Genomic DNA, 18,409 nt, shown 5'->3' with positions numbered 1-18,409 from the left:
GGGCGGGGCGCGCGCGGGGGCCGCGCGGGTCTCGCGAGAGCGGCGCCGGGCCCCGCCCCGTGCCGGGCGGAAGTGAGAGGGCAACGGGAGGGGAGCGGCTCGTGACGTCTGGGCGCGGGGCGGCCACCGGGGGGCTCCGCGGGCAGAGGCGGAAGTGGAGACGAGAGCGACACAGCGCCCCCTGCGGCCCAGTGTGCCCGGTGCAACCCCGTCTAGCCCAGCGCGGAGCTGGGCACCGCAGGGGAATGGCTTTAACCTGCCAGAACAGGGCAGACTGAGATGAGCTCTTAGGCAGAAGCTCTTCCCTGTGAGGGTGCTGAGGCGCTGGCACAGGGTGCCCAGAGAAGCTGTGGCTGCCCCATCCCTGGCAGTGTTCAAGGCCAGGTTGGACACAGGGGCTTGGAGCAGCTGCTGCAGTGGAAGGTGTCCCTGCCCGAGCAAGGGGTTGGAGCTGGAGGAGCTTTAAGGTCCCTTCAACACGAACTGTTCTATGACGATCTCTATGATGGGATTGTGTGCCTGGGCTGCTAAATCCTCAGACTCACTCCCAAAATTGCCTCTGAGCCAATTGTCCCCAAAGCCAAACCCACATGAGTGAGGAGGTTGTAGGTCAAACAACCTGGATGGATGGCAGGCTCTTTGGCAGTAATGCAGTCACCAGGATTTGCTAACATAAAATCATCCACAATTCAATTACTTGAATTACTTTCTGGATTCTGCAACTTGCTGAAGGGTCACAGAGGTGAGCATGGGCTGGACACTGAAGGTTTCCTGGTCTCGTGCCACTGCCAGGATGACTTCTGGCATAAAGGGGTTGTGTCTGCACGAGTGCTGCTGCTCTTCTAGCTCAGAGGCTTGGATAGCACAGGAGTCCCTGTCTCTTGCTTCCCAGCTCATTTCCTTGCACTGCTGATGTTGGCAGAGTTCCCCCTGAATCCTAACACACTGTATGCAGGGAGATACAGGGTAGATTTGCAGCCTCTGCAGAATATCACCAGTCTCCTGACTCATCTGGTCACCCAGGGACACGATGTTTTAAAGCAAGGTTATTATTTATCATTGTATTAAAACAAATAAAGGCAAGAAGTATGTTTAGAGAGAGGTTGGGGTTGGCTCCCTCTTGCAGCACAGCCCATGGGTGATCTGTGTGCCCTCTGGGCCCAGGGAGAGGCAAGGGGTAGAAGTGCCAGTCCCAGTGCTCCCATGGGGAGGGTCAAAGTCATGCTTGAAATGTGACTGAGCAAGGTCTCCTGCATCACATCCCAGGCCTTGGGTGCTCACCTGTGTAAGACTTTGATCCCTGAGAGTTTGTTGAGAGTAGGAGACACAGAGATGACCAGAGGTGACAGCTATTGGAGCCATGATGTGGCTTGGGTATAGCATCAATGGTCAGATAAAGGGGGGTGATCCCCTCTGATCTGAAGTCCTGAGGACCAAGCCCATGCTGATGTAAGAGGAGCAGGAGAACAGGAAAAGCCGCATACCTCGAGCATCACATAGTAACACCTAACTTTGCCAACCCGTTTGACAGCTCATTGATGTAAATAATGATTTTGGGTTCTCTTTGTGAGAACTGCTCTTTCCCAGCGCTGCAAACTGCTGCTCATACACGGTGTCACTTCATCCCCTGTGCCACCCAGGGGAGAGGGGTCACGGGGAGGTGTGATGGGGTGATGACATAGGATAAGGTTTGACGGTGCACCAAGCTTACAACAGCCTGGCCATGTCCGTAGAGGTGTCCCGTGGCTTCTGCTACAGCAAATAGCGTAGAATCATAGAACCCTAGACCTGGGTTTGGGTTGGAAGAGACCTTAAAGCTCATCCAGTTCCAACCCCTGCCATGGGCAGGGACACCTTCCACTAAAGCAGCTTGCTCCAAGCCCCATTCGACCTGGCCTTGGACACTGCAGGGATGCAGCAGCAGGGATAGCTGGTCCCTTGCAAGCAGGAGTCAGTTCTGGGCTGATCAGATCTGTCACTACCTGGGGGTTTTCCCTGCTTCCAGAGCTGGAGCAGCAAACTGGGTTGTTGGTGGTGAAATAACCTTGTTGTTTGTGTGATGTGAAGGGATAGAGGGCAGCTCCCACATCGAACATGAGGTACAGACTCAGTGCCTGCTGAATGGGGTTAGGAACACTTTAGAAAGCCCCCTCTGTCCCTCCAGGTGCCCTCCCAAAACTCAGGCTCTGCAGGGATTGGTATTCAGAGTTCTCCTGCTGCTGTAACTTGCACTACATCATCTGCTCTTACAAATAAACCAATTTAATTACAGCCATGCTCTTTAATCATCCCTCCTGGCACACTGACATGTGCAGGTGAGTTGTGCCTTCACCCAGGTCTTCTGAATCGCCATGTTTCTTTTTAGTCTGAAGATGTTCAGTGGATATGTGTGCTTTAGGTAGGAATGGTTCATTTTTGTTTTCTCTCTGCTGTGTCTCCTACTGCCTAAAAGCATCCTCATAGTTTGTGAGTCAGAGTTGGTATAGTAGAGTTTGGAGATCTACTCATGTTGCTCATCACCGCTCACCAAAAGCCATGACCAAAGCAATGAATGCTGAAAAAGGGGGCATTTGCTGTTCTTGCAAGAAACAATTGTGAGCAGCCTGCTCAGAAGTGAATGTTTTTAGGTTTGAACAGGGAGTTTGCTATTAAACTCCCTATTTAAACAGGGAAGATTAAAACAAATCCAAAATGAATGTAAGTAAGTGTTGAATGTGAAACAAATCTGTAGCTTTCACTAAATGGTTCTACAGAATACTTGTATTTGCAGGTGGAAATAGAAAGGGTAACATTGCAGTGAACGGATTACACTGCATCTGCTCTGTTGGACCCAAATTCACGCCAAAAACGCTCACAAAAAAACATTAGGTTTCTAAAGATAAACCAACGCCACAAAGTCCTGTGGTGTCTGGAAGCTGTAGCTTTATATGTGCCATTACCACGAACCAGGCAGCACTAAGAAAACTCCTGCTCCTGGTCATCACACCCATGCTTAATAACCGCTGGCCTGGCTGCTGCCTCTCTGATGTGGGTCAGAATGACCCAGGCTGGGCTACAACCAGTAAGTCAGGCTGTGTTGAACAGAGGGAGACCCCCCTCCTTCAACCTGCTGCTCACGCTCCTTCCCATGCCACCTTTTGCTGCTCCTGTTCTGCTGTGGTGCTGTGTTTGAAGGATAACACAGGGTGCAGCGTTTCCTGATGGGTGTTTCCATTTGTGTCCCTTTGCTGCTGAACACATATCCTTAATTCTAACCAGTGATTTATTTGTTTAATAGTGTCCAGGAAACATACCCAAGGGACAGTCTGAACACAGCCACAGAGCTGAGAAGGATTAATGTTAGATGATAGAACACTGGAAAAAGCTGTTCCCACATTTGGGTCAATATCTGCTATTAATACCATAAGCAATGAGTAAATGAGTGTCACCTTATTATATGCTATTATATTTAATGAGAGTTGGTATTTACTTTTCCTTTAAAGTCCTCTGAGGACCACATCCCCATCATGTGCTCTGGTAGCCAGGAGAGCACTCTGCCTGTCTCAGTGGTGGTGAGTTCAGTACAACCCCCACATCTGAGCTTCGAGAGGGCACTATGTGGCCTATCTCTTTTATTCTTAGACAAAGTTATCAGCATTTGACTTAGTCTCCATTGCCAGCAGAGAAATGCCTTATTAGTGGGGACAAATCTCTTTCCTTCTGCAGGTGTTGATATCTGCTGTGGAAGCTAGAAATCAGCAGTAATTTGGAAAAGCAGCTCCAGGACTCTAAACGTGGATATTGCTGTGGCTTATCCAGCAGCTCCAGTTCCCTGCTGTGCTCTGGGTGAACATTGACAAAGCAGCTCATTTGCTGACATCTGCATTTTCATTCCCACCTCCCTTAATTTCCTGTGTTAATGAAAAGAATAAGAATCTCCGGGATCTATAGGAAATGCAGGAACCCAGCTGTGTCCTGCACGTGGTGGCCAGTGCGTGTATGAGCCTAAGCCAGGGAACTCCTCACCCCCGAGCAGCCGCCTCCACAGGGCAGCTTCCAAACTGCTGCATCCTGGCAGGATTTCTTCCTTCATCCCTTTGTGTTCATCAGCTGTCCCCTGCTCATTCACCACTGGAAGCTCTTGGCACTGCGCCGTGGGTTCTCCATGGACTGCCTCTGCTTTCCTTGCAGCACCATGCGCGGAGGGCGCAGATCCCAAGGATCTACCACCATGGAAACAAAACCAAACCACATCGAATCATAGAATCCTAGACTGGTTTGCGTTGGAAGGGGCCTTAAAGCTCATCCAGTTCCAGCTGCCTGCCTCTGAGGGGAACAGACAGGTTAAAGCCATTCCCCCTTGTCCTGTCCCTACATCCCTTGTCCAAAGCCCCAGTCCAGGTTTATTGTGGGCCTTTTCCAGCCCTGTAGTTGCTTATAAACAGCATTTTTTCCTTCTCTTGGTTTAACTTGGGATGTGTACAGCTAAATGTTAAATCTGCATTACAAAGTAATTACTGAGTAATTGATATGTTATAGTCCTGGATTAAACTCCTCAAGCAGAACTAAATGAGAGGTTTCTGCTCCTGGCTTAGAAGGGCACAGTGTGAATGTTTGATAGCAGCAGCAAAGCCAGAATTACAGGTTAGGCTCCCATCTGTGTGCATGACTAACACCAGGAAAACCAAAACCAGTCTGAACTCCTCAAGCCTGGAGCCAAGACACAATGAAGAAGATGTAACTTATTTTAGATCCAGCTTTCTGCTGGAAGGAATCAGTTCCTGCTATGGGCCTGGGCTCTCGTGGCTTGGAGCTGGGGCTGCACTGCAGGGAGGAAGCCTGGACCCTGTGTGATGCACTGTGTCCATCCCAGACAGACTATGGTACCTCATCTGGTGGGACTGGCCTTGCTACTGCTCAAAGCAAACCTGCTGAAGCTGTGCAGCCACCTCTTGTTCTTGTTGGAAGTGATTTAGAAGCTCACAGCTGCAGTGATCCTGGTCCTGCCAGTGGTTACACTGCACTGCAGGGTCAGAATTTCAGCAAATGCTCACTGGGTATAGGGAAAAAATCACAGAATCCTGGAATGGTTTGGGTTGGAAGGGACCTTAAAGCTCATCCGACTCCAACCCCTGCCACAGATGCAGACACCTTCCACTGCAGTAGCTGCTCCAAGCCCCTGTGTCCAACCTGGCCTTGAACACTGCCAGGGATGGGGCAGCCACAGCTTCTCTGGGCACCCTGTGCCAGCGCCTCAGCACCCTCACAGGGAAGAGCTTCTGCCTAAGAGCTCATCTCAGTCTCCCCTGTTCTGGCAGCTTAAAGCCATTCCCTTGGCCTGTCCCTACAGGCCCTTGTCCCAAGCACTTCTCCAGGTTTCCTGCAGCCCCTTTAGGCACTGGAGCTGCTCTCAGATCTCCCCTTCAGGATCCTTCTCTTGTCCAGGCTGCCCCAGCCCAGCTCTCTCAGCCTGGCTCCAGAGCAGAGCTGCTCCAGCCCTCACAGCATCTCCCTGACCTCCTCCGGACTCATTGCTGGTCTCCACTGGGACATGGAGCCATTGGAAGGAATCCCACCCCAGTACCTGGCAGTGGCTGGGCATTGTGTCCCTGTGCAGAGCCAGCTGGTTGCCAGCCTCTGCAGTCAGTGTCTGTAGGTCACAAGGGTGTTTTGTGCCACCTGTCCCTGTGTTGCTGGCTCCCACTCTGCCGGCAGCAGGACGGAAGCAGCTGGAAGTGGAGGCAAAGGAAAAGACTCTTCCAGACTTTCCTGTGCTCCAGCTGACCCCAGGAGGAACAAGAGGGTTACTTATGTCTGCTCCCATATTTAGCACAGGAGGGAAATGCTCTCTTCAGCAGCCTATTGACCCTCCGTTCTGCATGTCCTGCTGTGCAGGACAGTGGTGACTTCACCGCAGGGTGAGGGCCACATCACTGCAGGTGTTGGGGACAACACGGGGCATTTGTCACTGTTGGTCTGAGCCTGTCACCATCTCTGGCTCCACAGTGGGAATCTCCGTGCGAGCTCGTGGCTGGGCAGGGGTTGGTGGTTATGGAAGGAAGCAGCTTCTGCTCTCCACTGAGCTGATTTGGCTGTAAACTTCTATCCAAGGAATGTTGAGTGTTCCCACAGCTGCCTTACTCCTCATGGGAGCCAAAACCACCCCATGGTTCATCTGGAGGCTGCAGTTCTCAGCTCATCTCCTTGCCATTTCCTTCCCAGCAGCTCAGCTGCCTTCGTGACATGCCAGAGTGCAAATTCCCATTTCCTTCCTCAGCTAATCCTGAAAGAGACAATAAACACCAAGAGGAGTTTTTTCAGAAGCAGGTACAAAATACATCCACGGTGTGTTACTGAGGTTATATGGTAATTTGTTCTCAGCATATCTATTGGTATGAGCATCATTTGTATAGGTCTGTGCTACAGAATGGCTCCCTTCCCCTGCAGCAGTGTCCTTCCTCCTGGAGGTGATTCCTTGGAGCTGATCAGGAAGCAAACAAACAGAAACCCATTTTGAGTGAAAAGAGATCAAGCCAAATGAAATCACAGAGATTTTTAGGAAAAGCCTTACAAAGGCTGAGATTCTTTATCTAAAACAACAGGAAACTCAAGAGTCGTTGTAAATCCACCTTCTTTAAACAGCTTATTGCTAAGAGAGGACAAATGGCTGTTATTTGGCATGATCCAAATCACTGCCGGCCCCTGCGTGCTCCGTGCTCGCTGCAGTAAGAGCAAAGGAGCGGGACATGCACAGCAGCCGCTGCAGACGGCCTGGAGGTGTCAGGAGTGTCCCTGAAGACAGGGAAAGAGGGAGGCAAAGGGAAGTGCGGCAGGAAAAATGCGGTGCTGAGCGTTAGGGAGAGAGCGGGGTCCTGGCCAGTCCTGGGCCGGACGAGGTGGGAGGAGGAGGCCAGAGGAGGAAGGGGACGGCGAGGAACCACGGTTGGAGGGGTCTGAGTGAGGGCTGGTCCCTGCAGAGTGAGAGGAGGAAGGTGCTGGCACAGGGTGCCCAGAGAAGCTGTGGCTGCCCCATCCCTGGCAGTGTTCAAGGCCAGGTTGGACACAGGGGCTTGGAGCAACCTGCTGCAGGGGAAGGTGTCTCTGCCCGTGGCAGGGGTTGGAGCTGGATGAGCTTTAAAGTCCCTTCCAACCCAAACCAGGCTGGGGTTCTGTGGTTCTGTTCTAAATGACCTTGGTTTGGTTCAAAGCAGAGCACTGCTGTGGGCAGCCCTTGGGGAGGCACAGCCCTGCTATGGGGTGGGTGCGATGCTCCAGTGCCTGGGCATGGGCAGGATAAGGGCACTGAACCCATGCACCCACAGCAGAGCTCTGAGCACCCATCCCAGCCTGGCCGAGTTCCACAGCGCAGCCCCAGCTGCAGACCCCACTGGAGGCTTTGAGGCACTGATTCCCCTGGGTCAGCATGGTTTGGTACTCTGAAGGGAAAGAAACCACATCCTGCTCCTGCCACTGGTATCCAATAGCTAAAGCCATCCTTAAGGGAAAGCGGATCATACCTCCCTGCAGTGAAAGGCAAAAGGAACTAACTCAAAGCCATTTCTTTGCCTCCACATGACAGCTGAGCTGCAGTGTGCTCACTCCCTGGGACCTTTCCACTTGCCTGCCTTTGCAGTAGCTCTCAGGGGTTATTTTGACCTTCTCTGCAAGAAATAGGAGTCTGGTGGCTTTTCCCAGCTCATTTCCAGCAGTTTGGCTCTTGGATACCACCTGAAACACTGGATGCAGGGTGTCTGCAGCAAAGCAAGTTGAGCTTGGCCCCATGCACCGTCTGGCTTGGCTGTTTCTTTTCTCTCCCACAGCCTCTGCTGCACAGCCACTGCAGGAAGGGAAAATCAATTTTAAATGGGTTAATTCTTATGAATGTACCTCTTTCTTGACTATCTATGGTGGGCTCATTTAAATATATTAACTCCTGCAAACCTATCCCGAACACCAAGGAATCAAGGAAATCTGGTTTCATAATGTCTGTGGGAAGGACACTGACTCATCACAAGTGCAGGCCAGTGTCTGTCTGTGTGGATGCAGCAGTCACGCTGTGGGCAGGGGCTATCTGCTGCCAGACCCCAGTGATCATTTTGCCTGTGGAGCCAGAGCAGACCCAGGGCACTTGGCACAGCGGCTGCTGGAGCTTAGCCTGAATCCTGCTGGAAGCAGCCTGGATTCCATGGAGGGAGAGTGGCTCCTCCCTGGCACGGTGCTTGCAGCACAATGCTGGCATCAGGAGAATGGGCACTGCTGCAATGCACAATTCCTGTTAGGAACACCAGGCAGATTTTAACCCACTCCTTGGTTTTTACAGCAGCAAAATGAGCAGCTATTTCCATCAAGCCCATACAGAAAAGGTTGCCATGCCTGGGACTGAGGTTACATCCCCAGGCAGATAAACTCCATACACACAGCACAAAGAAATATGTCAAGGACCAGAAGAAAACACTTTAAGAGATAATATCTGTGTGTAAAGAGCCCAGTGAGTAACTACTGGCATGATCTTTGACGTGAAGAGCCAGGCCCTTCCCAGAGGAGCTTCCTGGCTCTGAGCACATGCATTCAGCAGTGTGAGGTACCCCGCCAGCCTCCAGTGAGAGCAAATATTGACATCTTGGGGAGGAGGGAAGAGAAACTTGTAAATAGCATCTGGGATAAAGCTTTGTTTAAGCAGACAGAACCTTTCCGCTCACAAGCAATGCGAACCCAGCAAAGACCAAATGTCAGATTGGAGCCTTTAAAGAGTAAGGCAAATGACCACAGTAAAGGACATATTACAATAAATAAAGCTGAAATCATCAGCAGCCTTTGGAGGAAATAGAAGCTGCTTCTGCAGAGCTCCAGCAGCAGCATCCCCCCATCATAACACAATGTGCAGGACCCGTTGCAGAAGCCAATTTCCAGCTCATGCTGTTGAGGATGATCCTGAACCAACAGCAGATGATTCCTCCTCCTTCTCCAGTGCATGGAGTGTCAGCAGTGTGCTGCTTCCCAGCACAGAGCAGCAGCACCGGGGGTCCCACTGAGCTGTTCTGAGCAGAAAAGCAGAGTTTCCCTGAGGGAAGAGCTGTGGGGCTCACTCACCAGCACCCCAATGCTGAACACAGCCAGACAGACCCACGTCCTCCAGTGCCTGGGGAGCAAGCGCTACAGGACACACTCCAAATGGAAAGGGGTAAGGATGAGCGTGGCTGTGTAACAGCATCAGGCTTGGGGCATCCTCTGTGCCTGGGCAGTGCTGGATGCACAGGCAGGGAAACATGCTCTGAGGTTTGCTTTGCCATCCTGGAAACATGCTCCCAGCTTTGCCAGCTACTCGCTTGTGCCTCCAGCACAAATTAGCTCACTCCCAACCTCAAGTTCATCACCAAAAGGGAGCAACATATCTAACTCCTTTGAGCAGAGCTTTGGTCTTCAAGGGGAAAACTCCAGCCTGGCTTATTGCACCGCTTAGTTCCACAGGATGGAAATCTCTGGGCTGCAGCAGCCAGGCCAGGCAGGGGCTTCTCCTGATGGCAACTATGACTGTCCTTATTCCTGCTAACGAGGGTTAGGCCAGTGCTCAAATCACTTCCCATTAAACAAGGGCTGAACAAAGCAAACTCAGTGAGGCTTAAAGCCCATGCAAGCCCCTGCACATGAGCTGCTCACACTCGTGTGTAGGTGATGGTCAGAGACTTGCACAGGGGTGGTGGTGGCAGAGCCCTGGCTGCAGGGATGCAGCACAAAGCTCAGCTCAGTCTGTGTTTCCCAGTGTGTGCTGGGGACAGCAGCTTGCTTGGAAGCACAGCTTTTGGACTCCGGTTGGATGCATGTGGCCCTCAGCATGTTGAAATTCAGACACCAGTGTTATCCCAGCCCCTCGCATTCCATTTACTGTGATTTCTGTATCCCTGTCTCTTGTAGTTCCATCTAAAGCATAACCACATTGCTTCAACCTGAGGACTCAGGTTTTATGCTGCTGTACACTGGCACAACATGAGTCAGGAATGTGAAACTATGGCAATAATTGCTTTGAGCCCTCTAACCTGAGGTACTGTGTGACTGAACCATGCCCCAGATGCTCTCCAGTGCAGGGGGCACTCCTGTTACAGCGCCAAGGTCCCGATATTCCCTAATCAAAGGGAATGTCAGGCTCTGGCTCTGGCTGTTGCTCAGGTGAAGATGACACCACAGCCCTGGCTCACATGGCTGCTGTTATGGGAAAATGCTAATGTGACTTTTGCTGCTTATTTGTTGTGGGCCAACACTAGAAACAAGAAACCACAAATTATACCTGGCTGTAGAAAAGACAAAGGCAGAGTCATTTCAGGAATCATGGAGCAGGACGTGTCCATAGCATAACAGTGTACAAATGTGCCTGTACCCTCTCCCAAATGTCCTGCGGAGCCAGTGCCATCCTGTCCCTGCTGCCACCAGCCCCTGAGCTGCAGCATCCGCCAGCAAAACTCAAGCCCCAGTCTGTGCCTTCAGCCAAGAACTGTCTCAGGGAACGATGCTCCAGCAGCTCTTTGTTCAGCAAAGGCCAGCAGTGATGGAGGGAGGCCTGGGGAGAGGCCAGCAGCTTGCCATGTGCTTGTGCCCAGATGAGGTCACTGTGCATTTATCGTGCCTTTGTTATATGGGAAAATAAAGGAACCCCAGAGAAAGCAGTGTTGTGGCTGTGCTCAGAGTACGGCCCCACCTGCCTGGAGGGGTTGGGGCAGCATCTCCCTGCAGTCAGGAAGAGGTTAATGTGGGATGAGCATTGAGCCGCCTTGTCCTGCTCTAGCAGCAGTTACAAAGTGCTGGGTTACATGATAAAAGCTTTAATCATTGCAGAAAACAGGGAGGGATAAAAATAGCCCTGGATGCTGTAACACACTGGGGGACATCTGGGTACATGAGTCACTTTTAAGCACAGAAACGATTTTGAAGGAGCAGGACCTCTGATGTTGTTTGTGAAAGTCTCACAGATGGGCTTAATAGCAGGGGAAACAACTCAAAAATCATTTGAATACAAGCTGGCAGGAGGAGCTCTCTGTATGCTACATCTATTTTGGCAGTGGAGATTCAAGGGAAGAGCATCCACATCTGACTTCCAAAGACTCACTGAGTGCTTATTTTTGTCAGCCAGATTCTCCTTAGGGAATCGTTAAGGGAAAAACATCCTGGGGGAGCCAAGCAGTATCTCAACAAACTCCTGGAAAGACAAGCTGTGATTTTCAAGAGGAAGCATTTGAAAAGGCACCATCAGTGTGTGCCCAGTGCTCAGATGGCACTGGGTTTCCACGGGCCTGTTTTCCCTTTCCTCCATTGGGAATCAGTCCCCAGCAAGCGCCTTCACACGGACCAGGGGGCTCGGACAGATCAACCCGAAGGCAGAGCCGGGTGTTACCTGACCAGTGTGACAAAACCCGCCTCTGATTTCCCAGCTCTTACAAGGTTTATTCTCCCTCGGAGGTGTCAGTGTGACTCATGCTGATGTGGGACTGTTCTCCCCAAAGACACAGGCTCCTCTTGCTTTGCATTCAACTTAAATCAACAGAACTAAAGAGCATCTCCCTGAGACATTGCAGGAGAGCAATGCAGCGGGGAAAACAAAACAAGGTGGTAATGTTAGTGACAGCTTTTGGGCAGAAAGGCCCCAGAGGTTGTGTCTTTGTCCTAATTTTACACTATTGGTTTCATTCCTTGTAGCGTGAGAAGTGTTATTACAAGCTATAAATAGCTACGAGTGAGAACAGAGCAATAGCTTTGTCTCTTCTACAGCACAGATAACTGTGGAGCATTAAACAAGCAAGAATCCCTTGAAATAATAAGCAAAACTAAATGAGTTTTGTTGATGCTTGTAAACCCAGTTAGAAACACTTTGCACAATGACCTCTTTATCTCTGAAGAAATAACTTTGCAAAGATGCCCTTCACTGTGCTCCTGCAGTGCTGTACAGCTCCAGTAGATGCACCCCAATCTGCTGCAGGGCAGGAGAGCCCGTGCGTCTTACCTGTTCCCCCTTGCTCCCAGGAATACAATGATACACTACATTTTACCCTATGCAGACTTGGAACTTCTTTCTGAAGCCTTGCTTTTGGAAATGTCCACTGGATAATCCCACATTGGTACCCTGCCCCGGCTTAGGAGTAGCTTGGGTGGCACTTAAGATGCTTTACTCCTGGGTGAGCTTGGCTGATGAATGGAGCACTTCAACATCTGTGACAGTTACTAAATTTGCTCCCTTTGAATCTTTGAGCTGTTTTTTTCTCAGGGACAGATTTATTAATGTGGTTCCTGGCAACAATCAATAATTTATTTTATATTCTTTGTGATCTTTGATTGGGAGTGAACCTAAAGATGGATTGCTCAGGTAGAAGAACTATTGATTGCTGCAGAAAGCCCAGTTACCAGCTCACACTGTGAAGAGCAAGAGAGCAGAGTTGCATGCACCAGTTGTGTGATGCTGGGGGAGGTAAGAGGCAGGGTGTAGCTGGGCTGTATCAGAACCAACTTTGATCAGACCCTAGGACACTGCCGTGAGTGGTGCTTCAGAGATGAGAAGTGTTGAGCTCCCTGTTTCCTCTTTCTGATAAGCAAGACCTGCGTCACCAGTTTTAGGAGTCAAAAGCAAGGTGATTTTACTGAAGCTTGGGAATTATTCTTCTTCTTGAATTCTTGCCATGTTCCTAGATCTGACCTGCACTCAGAAGAAACAGGAGTTAATACCATTTGACAGCAGGGAAGAAAAGCATATAAGCATGCAATGATAAATTGTTTAGCCAGGAGGAATACGCAGCCTGCAGAGGTGTGAGTAGTTTACCTGCAGCCACCAGTAATCCTGTGCAGGGTGCTGCAGTTATTGCCCAAACTAGAACCACAGTGGGGGCTTGCAGGAGAATCATCTTCATTAGGGGCTGTGGTGGTAGAACAGGGGCAATGGATTAAAACTCGAACAGGAGAGACTAAGATGAGCTCTTAGGCACCAGTTCTCCCTTGTGAGGGTGCTGAGGTGCTGGCACAGGGTGCCCAGAGAAGCATGCTCTGGCCCTCTGCTAGTGGTTATAATACTCTCTATAAAGCTATGGATAATGTAAGGATGTAAGTGCCTTATTTAGGTCAGATACTGTCTTTGTAGCTGCTCTGTTTAATTTTGCAGCCACTCCAAGTCCCTGGGGCACTTCCCGCTCTGCTTGCATTGGATGGCCTCCTTTTCCCGAACCTTAGTTACGGGCTGTGCTGTCTGGGGCACCTTCCCTGATTTCCCATCTTTCCTTCCACTCATTTCACATTCCATTTATCTTTTCCAGCTCCCAAGGCTCGGATCAATTATACCTAGACTGTTTTCTGCCTTCTTTTTTTACCCCCACACATGATGAATTTGAATGCTCAGTGGCCAATATAATTCCTTCTCCCTACATATGTTAATCTTCTGACTGCACCTTTCCAGTGGGATGCTCCATTTCCACTGGAAATGTTTCTCTGTGAAGAGAGCTGATGTTTCAGCTGACTTCTTCCCTATTCTGCTGTGATTTTGCCTGGCAGGGAATGGCAAACAGCCTGTGATTCTCTGCTGCTCCAATAATTATCATGTCTATGGTTGGAGACTTTATGGAGGGTAAAGAGAGATGAGGCATTAAAAGTGGTACCAACAAAAATTAGTCTTTAGGTTGGATTTTACGTTTGTGGAAATGGCTGTGGGTGGTGGAAACCCAGGATGCACACTCAGGGCTTATCTGTGTTATAGTCGTAAAGTAAATGCTTATGTGTGCCAGCATGTGCCAGGCAGTTATTTCCTCTTCCAAGCACAGGGAAGAACTCTGATGTCTCGTGGTTTAAAGGCACTGACTCTGCAAGGAGAGGCTTTTCAAATACCCCTTCACAAAGCTTTAATAACTCTTTTAGTGCTGTTTCCTGCTCAAGTAGCCATGGCCTGGGCTTGGTGAACTTCAGCTGGGCTGATCCTACTGAGGTGAGCTGGGGCGAAGGATGGTGCCGATTTCTCTGCCCTGAAGCATGGGGACATGAAATGGAACAATGCGGCAGAGCACTGCTGGGACAGTGAATTTCATAGAACCACAGAACCCCAGCGTGGTTTGTGTTGGAAGAGACCTTAAAGCTCCTCCAGCTCCAACCCCTGCCACGGGCAGGGACACCTTCCACTGGAGCAGCTGCTCCAAGCCCCTGTGTCCAACCTGGCCTTGAACACTGCCAGGGATGGGGCAGCCACAGCTTCTCTATTCCAGTGTTGAGGCCAAATTTCCCTCCAGGGATTTTTATTTCAGTCACCTCCCTGGGGACATTTCCCATTCACACCATGGGCAAACAGCAAGAACAGGACCCGGGCACGCTCTGCTCACAAGAGACTTTTTACGAGGCTTCATCAGCCTCAGCAAACATGATTTATTGCTGCTCAGATCCCTTCCTCCCTCTTGGAGGCTGGAGTAATTCTCACAGAGCCTCTCCAGATGGTTGGCGGGCGAACAGCTTCTGTCGGCACGTCCTGGCCTTCAGGATGGGATGCCAGCCTGTGGGAACAGCCACGAACAGGCTGTCTGTGCTCAGCAGGCGTTAGGTTTTACTCCAAGTTATTACGATTACTTGGAAAAAACAGCTCTGTGGGATTTGTTGTGTGTTAACGGGGACCAGGGTAGTCAGTGGGCTTTAGAAGTGCCCTGTCTATGGCTGGAATCAAGCTGGAGTTAGAGAGCTACTTAACCTGTCCATCCATCCATCCATGCATGCATGCATCCATCCATCCCTGCATCCATTCATGCATCCATCCATCCATGCATCCATTCATGCATCCATCCATGCATCCATGCATCCATCCATCCATCCCTCGCCCCACGAGCTCTCAGACCACGCCCCCTTCCCCATAGCCCCGCCTCTTTTGCCTTTAACCCCGCCCCATGCACAGCCCACCCCCCCCGCCTCTTCTCGCCGCGCGTCGCCTAGCCACGTGCGCATGCGCACCGCCTCCTCGCCATGTTGGCGCGGTCGGTGACGCGCTGTGCCGGGGGGCGGTACCGGGCGCGCGGCCGCGCTCGGGACTTTGGGGACGCTCGGGAGCGGGGCCCGCGGCGGGGCCGGGCGGCCGCAGCCCGCAGGTGAGAGCGGGGTGAGGGACACCCTCCGGCTGTGCCGCGGTGTGAGGGCACGGGGGGGCCGGGGACCATTGTGTCCTGCGGGGCCTGTGCGGCCGGGGGTCGCGGCGCCGGTGTGTGTGAGCGGGGCGGCGGGTGCTGCCGGAGGGTACCCGGTTAGTGAGGGAGAGAACCGAGGGAGTGCTGCCGGGGAGGGGGGGAGCGCGGGCAGGGCCGCGGGTCTCGGCGTGCTCCGGAGCGGGCTTTGTGCCGCCGAGAGGCGCCTCCAGCTCCGATCTTCCAGGCATTGTCCCGGAGCCCTACAGCCGCTTTCTCCGTCCCGCGGCCCCGTGTGCCGCCGGTGTTCATTGTTCCTCGGTCGCTGTTTGGCTGGTCGAGGTTTGGAGTTTAGGGGCTTAGTTCTGAGATGCAGCCATTAGAAATAGGGATGTAACTCAGGGTGTAATTAACTTGATGGTTTCCTCTTCTCCTTGTTCACATCAGATTTAGGCCAAGCTGTGTTTTACTCGGGACTCACTGCTCAGGACTTTGTGCCTGTGAGGAGCGCGGTGTTAACTCGGGAGCAGTGAGAGCCGTGGTTCGGATCTTGGCTGCCGTTCAGGAGGTGCGGGGAGCATCGCTTGCAGTTCCGTGTGGCAAAGGGCTCCTTAGCTCAGGTGTTGGCAGTGTCAATGAAACCGATGCTGGCTTAGCTCTGCTGTGAAGTCTGCGCTAGAAACGTCTCTCCTTTAACTGTGGCTCATACATTTGAATAGAACGCCACGGAGGAGTTTCCTTACTCTTCCCCCAGTGAGCTGCAGACAGAGATAATGATAATGAAGAACCTTCAGGGCACTCTCCCCACTGCTCTGCTTCCATGCAAAGCCTGTTCTGCAGTCTCCTTTAATAGCAGAACACGCTGCGGAGGGGTGATAGTAAAAGACTGTCATAAGTAGTAGGTTTAGACCCATCGCAGTGAGCTCCCAGCACGAATTAACATGCTGCTCTGCTTCAAAGCACCAAGAGTTCTAGTGATCCTTGGCTTGGCACCAGGGCTCTGACATGAATTCAAGTGGCTTTGCCCCAGCCAGCAGTTATTTATTATCATTTGATAAGGTTTATTCTGCCATTCTGTGGAAGATTCACTGAGCTGAAGTCACCTGAGGCTGCAGCTCACCTGTACCTACTCTGCAGCAGTGATTCTGGCTTGGGGACTTGTGTGTTTTGTAGTACCACTGGCACATGTTCTGGTGATGCTGGGAATGAAGCAGATCGCTGAACCTGCCCAGCCAGAAAACAGGGCCATGCACAGACTCCCTGACCCGGCGTGTTCCCACAGTAAGAGCAGAGCATCTCCATGGGGAGACAACAGGCACTGAGATCATCTCAACCAGCCTGTCAGGATTTGGCTCGCACAGAGAAGGGAATGTGTTCAGCTCATACTGCTGCAGATGCATGTGTGAGGTTGGTGATGGATCCTTCAGTGAGCTCTAAAGGGGCTCAGAGAGGAGGTGAAATGAAGCTGCTGCAAACAAGAGCTCTTGTTCTGGCACATGAGCTGCAGAGAAGCACATGGGGTTGAGCATACAAAGTGAAGCCTTGCTTCCCCCTGGAATTCCAGTAACCTTAAATTGTGGGTTTTCTTTCTTTTGGTTTACAAGAAGCTCAGAAAATGTTGGAGCCCCTTAAAATAACCCCCAAATCAGCAAACTGGTTGAGTGTATCTCAGTATAACATAGTACTTGTCTGTGTTTCCTTGGCAGTGGTGATGAAGCCCGGGATGTCTGGATCTAAAGGCATCACCTCTGCTGTCTGAATTCAAAGTACCAATGTTGTGACCTCAAGGGCTGCGTGTTCATAGTGTGGTCCAGCTATTAGGAAGGGTTAATTAGTCCACACTACAAAGAAACATGTTGGTAGAGACACTGAATGTGCAATGTGTACTACAGGGAGAGTTTCTGTGAGCTCTACCGTATCACCTCCACAAGCACCACAAGCAAAGCTGTCAAAGATGCTCTGCTTTTGCATGGTTGTCCCATTGCTGAGGTAGCTGTGATATGTAAAACCTGCTTTTTGTGTCTTTACTCTTTTAGTTGGTCTGTCCATGCTGGCAAAACTTACTGTGGCAGAAAATGACCTATAGTAAAGCATTTACTGTGCCTTTCCAGTGCCCGAAGGGGCTCCAGGAAACCTGGTGAGGGGCTTTGGACAAGGGCCTGTAGGAACAGACCAAGGGGAATGGCTTTAAGCTGCCAGAACAGGGGAGATTGAGATGAGCTCTTAGGCAGAAGCTCTTCCCTGTGAGGGTGCTGAGGCGCTGGCACAGGGTGCCCAGAGAAGCTGTGGCTGCCCCATCCCTGGCAGTGTTCAAGGCCAGGTTGGACACAGGGGCTTGGAGCAGCCGCTGCAGTGGAAGGTGTCCCTGCCTGTGGCAGGGGTTGGAACTGGAGGAGCTTTAAGGTCCTTTCCAACACAAACCAGCCTGGGATTTAAGAGCACTCAGCCTCAGAGTGCTCATTGTTTGGCTGTTTCACCATCAATAGTAAAACACTTTGGTAGTGACTCTTACAGCTTATGAAAGTTGACTTTGGTGGCCTGGGGCTGGGTTCAAAGGGATGGATGTCTCTATCACAGATCTGGTGCAGTGTGTGTGTGGATGCCAGTGTGAGTGGGAGGTGAAGTCATTACTTCATGGGGCAGCATGTGTTCTGCTTTCCTTTCCAGGTTCTCTGCCCTCAGGTTCTTGTATTCCCACGGTGTCTTGCATTGTCAGAGCACTGGAGGGCAACATCTTCATGTTTTTAACTCTTTGTGATGCAAAAGGTTTCTTAAAGTTGGGAAATCAGAGCTTTATGGAGGAGTCAGAAGCAACAGTGTGGATGAAATTTCTTTTGGTGTATTTGCTCTCCTGAAGCAAAGTGTCTTGGAAAAACTAGGAAGTAATGAAGCCATGCTGGGTTGTAGTCACTGGAAGACAAGGCATGTGTTCAGTGGGCATACAGGGTGATTGAGGAACTTGCTGGTTTCGGGTGGAAGACACATGGTGTGGATAGCCTGAGTCCTGTGTGGGCAGGATCCGAGGAGGAAACCATGCTGTAAGTGCAGTGAGATACAGGGAATTGCTATGTGTGACCTGGAACTGGTGTCAGGAGTGTTTCAGAAGGGGGTTTCTTGAAGATACCTTTTGGCTGCTGAGGTAGGAAAGGATCTGCTGAAACCCAAGAGCAACTTGCAAGTGTAAATCTGACTCCTTTAATCAGCCTGTGTGTTTCAGAATACCAACAGTAAGGGAATTCAAGCGATTTCCTATCTTCTACAATGAATTTGATGACTTCAATGCATGTTTCAAGCAGCTCTTTTGGAATGAA

General features: G+C 51.0%; 1 protein-coding gene across 9 annotated transcripts in view; it reads left to right on the top strand.

Moving 5' to 3' along the window:
• The first annotated feature begins 14,951 nt into the window (after window positions 1–14,951).
• The window catches only part of KLHL13 (kelch like family member 13), a 59,998-nt gene continuing 56,540 nt past the window's right edge, over window positions 14,952–18,409 (top strand). For 6 of the 9 annotated variants that reach the window (XM_034063948.1, XM_034063946.1, XM_034063941.1 and 3 more), the window contains exon 1: window positions 14,965–15,065. The gene's annotated coding sequence lies outside the window, so the exon portion shown is untranslated. Of the gene's footprint in view, window positions 15,066–18,409 lie in introns of all 9 variants that reach the window. The other 3 variants (XM_034063942.1, XM_034063944.1, XM_034063947.1) reach the window with 3 other exon arrangements.

The sequence above is a fragment of the Melopsittacus undulatus genome, chromosome 6, assembly GCF_012275295.1.
Source record: "Melopsittacus undulatus isolate bMelUnd1 chromosome 6, bMelUnd1.mat.Z, whole genome shotgun sequence".
Lineage (NCBI taxonomy): Eukaryota > Metazoa > Chordata > Aves > Psittaciformes > Psittaculidae > Melopsittacus > Melopsittacus undulatus.
Note: the sequence above shows the minus strand (reverse complement) of the source record. Positions and strands in the feature narration are given on the sequence as shown.